General features: G+C 37.3%; 1 pseudogene; it reads left to right on the top strand.

The window, feature by feature from the left end:
* The first annotated feature begins 4,411 nt into the window (after positions 1-4,411).
* LOC118241520 lies at positions 4,412-6,502 on the top strand (annotated as a pseudogene).

Genomic DNA, 6,502 nt, shown 5'->3' with positions numbered 1-6,502 from the left:
GAAAAATTTCAACAATTTCACCATGTTTTCAAGGTTTACGTGCTACACACAAGCGTCCTGTTGCAGTGCTGCTGCCAATGTGTGTAATCTACAGCTGCTGTGAGTGGAAGTGGTGATGATGCAAGGGACTTCACTCACGTTCTCTCACGTGCAGCACACACTCAGTAACAAATGTCTCAACCAGGTTAAGCTTGCACTCGTCTCATCAGAGAAGTTGTCATTTTTGCTGATTTTTAAATCCAGTTTTTGTATCTTATATTTTAGCTCTAAAATGACCAAGGTCTGGACCTTGCTGACCTCACAGCTGGTCATAGGCATGACATGAACATTTGCGAGAACACAATGCAGCAGGCACGTTTTGCCATATGGTCAGGCATAATGCTGGAACAGGTATTCTGATGGACACATTTAGCAGCTTATGGACTCTTTCAGATGTAGGGCCAACACTTTTCCAGGAAAGCAGAATGCCCATGAACACTAACTTGTCCACAGTGAACTGACGTTTTTCTCCATTCTGAGTGAGTTCACAGCTGTAAAGCCTATTGAAGAAAGTGAGGTAATAAAAATAGTGTAAACTGGGGAAAGAGGTTGAAACATTGAATTAGACATATTAATAATAGTATATATATATATATATATATATATATATATATATATATATATATATATATATATATATATATATATATATATATATATATATATATATAAAAAATAACAGTCAGTATAGTGATTCTAAGTCCTTTCAGAATGATTTGTGTACAGGCTGGAGGCCTCTGTAGACCTCTGCATGCTTGTGCAAAGGATCCTGGGTAGGCTTCAGCAGACCTCATTGTAAGATGCATTATCTTTCCACCAGGCTCAGGACCGTATATAAAAACATTCATCTTTAGGATGGGGTCAAGAGAAGTCTTCTCTAGGAATGTGGTGTTAACGGGTTCTAACTGGTGTGGGTGAATACATAATTTTGCCTATATTGACTAATTTATGGGTTGGATGTAATGGTAGCGAATGTAAACACTAATATGTAAAAGAAGGTGGGGTAATTACATAATCACTTATGACAAATGTATCAAAATGTGGGTACTTTGTGTGATTGTTAGACATTCTCTGGAGGGTGCCCAATAATGCTTGTTAATGTTAACCTGCAATAAAGGACGGACCAGCTATTCTCTTCTAATAATTCTTAACTCTGCATCTTTATTTTCTATTTGAAAGTTTACTTTAAAACTAGCTGATTGGGGATTTAGGGTCGACAGCAGCATGCAGCCTCTGGTCATGAACGATCTGAAAATCAGCATCTTGTACCTGTCAGCACCGTTGCGTGATACCTCTGGTTTCTGGGGTCGCCTCCAGATGGGTGATACCCCCACTTGAGGTTTTAATCTATTGAAGATCACAGAACCATTCATCTACTGCAACAATTCAACTGGAGGAACTGGATATGGGTCCAGTGTCCTTAGGCACTGTCACGACTGGGTTCACACACAGAGTTGCATCTCGAATGGAAAAGGTCTAGCTCAACCAGTTCTTTAGTCTCAACACTGTCTGTAGTTTAAAGGGAATATGTCAGAAAGGTTGGACTTGTGGTGTTACACTGTCTTTGGTGTGTAAACGTCTCTGCTTTTTGCTGTGCATTCATGCCTAAACAGAACTGTTACTGTTGTGGAATCTGGCTTTTCATGTCATTTTGGACATATTTATAATATATATTTATAATATATTTATTTCACAGGATATATATATATATATATATACACACATACTATTTAAAAGTATATATTTAAAGAATTATTCTGAAAGAAATATGAGACTTCACATAATGGCTCTTGCCCTTGTGTTGCATGTTACTTCCATATTTATCTACATATCTAACATATATAACCAGCATGTTTTCAGAGTGTCAACTGAAGTTTTGCGTAGTGCTCATCAGTTCTCTGAGGTGAACACATGGGTTCTGTAGCCCAAGCATCCACTGCTTATTTCTGTGGTCTGTGAGGTGGAGAGAGGCAGCTGAACCAGCAGGTTATTCAGAATGCTCACAGCTGTGAATGGTTAATGGTAGTCTGCTTAAATGCTGACCACCTTGCAAGGCAAGTTCTCTGGGGTGTGGTGGGGAGAGGCCTCTGAAGTGCCTGTGTTGTATCTGATGGCAGCAACCATTGAAACGCCAGTACCTTTCAGCTGACTTACATTCATGACGTTCAGACAATTGTCTTTCAATGCCTGAATCTAATACACAGCAATGCTCATGACAAATTAATTTGTGAAAATGTCTGGAATTAACTCCGTCACAGTAACAATAAACAGTTAACAGTAACCACAGTCATTCATGACACATTCACAAACAAAGCACTAACAACATATTTCAAAGGGCCTATTTACACCATAATTAACATGCATTTTTGGTAATCATGTTCAGATATAACTTGAAAATTAAAATAGGGAAAAAAATTAATAAATCATTCCAAATCATTAATCACGTTCACATCTGCAGGTATGCGCATACAACATACGCATGCAAATGCACACATTTCAAATACCCTTTACATTTTTTTATTATTTGTCTTGTAAACCGTTTAATCCAGTTCAGGGTCATGGGAGGGCAGAGCGTATCCTGACAGCACTGGGTACACATAAGGAAGTCTAAACAACTTCACAGAGAAATTCAAAAAGCTCAAGATAAAGTAATGACATCTCAAATTATTTAGTCCAATCAGTTCCCTGAAACTGCATAATACAACAACCAATGTAATATTAAAACTGGATGAGAATTTTCTTCCATCAGAGGTAAACATCAATATGTTTTAAGTGAGAGGTGAATGAAGATTATACTTCACTGTAAAGAATATCATTACATGAGAATGGGAATATCCTAATGTGTAGAATATCATCACATGATAAAATAACTAACCAAACAATCAATCAATGATCAACAACAATAATAAACTGTAAATTAATAATAAACTAATAATCTGTAATCATACTCATCAATTTGTTTAATCTGTAGTCTGGAGTTACACTTGTTAATTGGGTTGCTGTTTCTTTAAACACATTTACCCTCCCTAATGGTTGAGAGCGGGGTTTCAAGAAAGTCCAGAATGTAGGGGTGGCCAGTTGTTGATTAAAATTATTCTACATCTAATAATTCCATGTGATGTCCTTCAACTAGTAATACATCTTTAAATAATTTTTTTTTTTTAAGTTCAGTTGAGCTGTATGTAGCAAATAAATTTTTTGACCATTAAGCATACATGATTTTAAAAGAGATCTGCACACCCTTCCAAGATGGTTTCATTCTGATGGCTATGATGGTTTGGGATTATCTACAGCTCCTGCCTGCCACTTCTCTAGTGGCGTCCAGCTAAGACAGATAATAAATATGACCATGCGATTACTACAGAACTGTCACCTGTTTTTACTGTCACTGGTAGGAGTGCTGCTGGTTGGGTATGTAAATATGTTTTACTGACATTACTGGATTGATGGTGATTAACAATCAATAGAAATTTTGACTATTCTGATACATTCACAATTACTCCAACTGAATGCAGATTCAGGACACATAATGAAATGTTTTTGTTGTTTCAGTTGGTGATAATATTAAACTTTTTAATGTTAGATTAAATGATCTGTAATTATTTTAGAGGCCCTGCCTCCTCTGATCAAAATTATATATATATATATATATATATATATATATATATATATATATATATATATATATATATATAGAGAGAGAGAGAGAGAGAGAGAGAGAGAGAGAGAGAGAGAGATATTCAACCATGAATAATGAGCAACTAAAAATGTGTACATTTTCTGAGACTATTACAGAAAAAAAATTTTGAAAAACAAAAGCTTGAGGTTTAAATGTCCTACTGTTGTTACTGAGTAAATATGCTGTACGAATACAATTAAAGCACTGTGTGGGATTAGTCTGTGTAGGACAGTATGGGATTAATCTCAGTAGGAACAGAAATTCACACTATTTGGCATTTCTTGTACTGGTTCACTAATAAATACTTGTATTTACTAATGCAACTACACAGTGATTAATTCTGCAGTTTACTGAAGGTCATCTGAGTAAGGCAGGAATCACCCATTGTAGTTGGTTTACTGCCGACACACCCATGTCAAGTTAATTTGTTGTCCAATTCACAGTGTGCAACTTTGGTGTACGTATCTGAAATTTATGCACAATGCTGTTAATGGTCACAGTTCAGCTACTGACTGTATCCTCTCTCTCATCAGGTGCATTTACCTGGGCTACACTTCCTCCTGGCTTAGGTGAATTGTTACACACACACACACACACACACACACACACACACATACACATACACACGCACACACATACACACATGCGTGCACAAACACACACAATCTGTACGAGCACTAATATATATGCTTTATGTCTTATAGTGTGAATGTAGAACTAGAGGAACTCAAATTGTACTTGAGTGCGAAGTGAGTACTGTTACATTTACAGAGTTTTACATTCACACATTTCACCAGGACAACACGTTCCAAATTCTGGTTTTTTTTTGTTCTGATTTACTATGGTGTCACAACAATGGTCTTTATTACTGTTATAAATAAAGAGTCATAACAGTCATTTTAAAATAACATCAATATTTCATGTTGGTTCATCAGCTTTTCTGGGTTTGTAATTGTTTTTTACTTCACAAGGGAAAAAGAACAGCACAAAACCAGGAATGTACTCCTCCCTCAGGCGTATGTACAACTTCACACACACACACACACACACACACACACACACACACACACTCACTCACACTCACTGCTGATTAGTTACAATACTTAAAAAGCATTGTATAGTTATACCTCATAGTTCTTATACTTATTCTCCACTTTTTTGGAATTAATACAGATCCAACCACTTAATTCAAATTGCGTTTTGTACCACTGTAGCAGCCATTTAGCAACTGCTTTAAACAAGCATAGCAACAAACTAGAATACCTTAGCAATGACTAGCAATGATGTAGCAACCACCTACTTTCAGCTTGTTGCAAGCATTGTATATTTCCTTCAGGAAATACAAATCTAGTTACTATTGATCTAGTTTTAATTTGTTTACTTAATTTGTAGTTAATTGGCATTTATGTAATTTTCTTTTATATGTTTTAGGATTTTTTACAAGCAGCCTAGTGTTCTAAATGGGAACGTAGATATGGATGTAGTAAGTATGTGTGTCTGTGTGTGCGTGTATATGCATATGTATTTATTTATATGTGTATTCAAACGTATGTTTGTGCAACAGAAGGAAAGATGTCATGACGGTGACCCCATGGCTAGCCCCAGTGGTGTGGGAGGAAACATTTGACACAAGTCTGATTGACTCCTTCTACAAAATGCAGAACATCACTGTGGCAACCACTGTTTGCGCTGGGGAAGTATGTACTTATGACAGAATGATGGTGTTTAAGAACCTTTTCTTGTGGACAGTGGTGTGTAACTAACTTTAATATTTAATGTTTGGGAAAATCATCTTTTCAGGCCAACATGACCAAATAAGTTGGTAATTATTGTATTAACCTTTGTCATACTCAAGAAAAAGGCAAACTATTAGGTTAACTATAAGTCTGCAGTAAGCTTTCAGTGAGTAAAATCAGTGGCAGAACAGACAGAAAACTGTACATGGACTGAAACTCTTATTTGCATAATTATTGACAACTCTTTTCCCCAATCCGAATTCCCAATTCCTAATTCAGATATGTGCAGTTCCTAAAGGACTTCCTAGAGTCAGCAGAGAAGCACTACATGCAGGGTTACCGGGTGCATTATTACATCTTTACGGACCAGCCAGAGGCAGTTCCTATGGTAACACTGGGTGCCAACCGTAGTTTGACTACACTGAAACTTCCAAGCTCAAACCGCTGGCAAGAGATCACTCTACGCAGGATGGAGAAACTCGAGAAACTCATTGACACCCAAATGATCAATGAAGTCGACTACATCTTCAGCCTCGATGTGGATACCAAATTCTATGGTCACTGGGGGGCGGAGACTCTGGGTGATATTGTTGCTGTGATACACCCTGGTTATTACAGTACACCACGTGATGAGTTCCCATATGAGAGGAGGCCTGAGTCACAGGCCTACATTCCTCAGGGGATGGGAGATTATTACTATGGTGGTGCGGTGATTGGTGGTCTAGTGGAAGAGGTGCACAAACTCGCTAAAACTTGCCGCATGCAGCTGGACATGGACAAGGCCAATTCTATTGAAGCAGCGTGGCAGGAGGAGTCTCACCTGAACAAGTACTTCCTGCACAACAAACCCACCAAGATCCTGTCACCTGAGTACCTCTGGCAGGACTTCAAATCCAAAACTCATGAAATAAAAATCAGCCGCTTCTCTCAAGTCATCAAGATCTATACTTTTGAGCAGGGATCCCAAATTAATCATCAGTTACATATTAATAACTCATTAATCAAACATTATATATATGTTAACTACTGGCAGCTAACTATTATGTGA

The sequence above is a fragment of the Electrophorus electricus genome, chromosome 6 (genome assembly GCF_013358815.1).
Source record: "Electrophorus electricus isolate fEleEle1 chromosome 6, fEleEle1.pri, whole genome shotgun sequence".
In the NCBI taxonomy this organism is placed as follows: Eukaryota; Metazoa; Chordata; class Actinopteri; order Gymnotiformes; family Gymnotidae; genus Electrophorus; species Electrophorus electricus.
The sequence above is the reverse complement of the archived record's forward strand: the minus strand, read 5'-3'. Positions and strand labels throughout refer to the sequence as shown.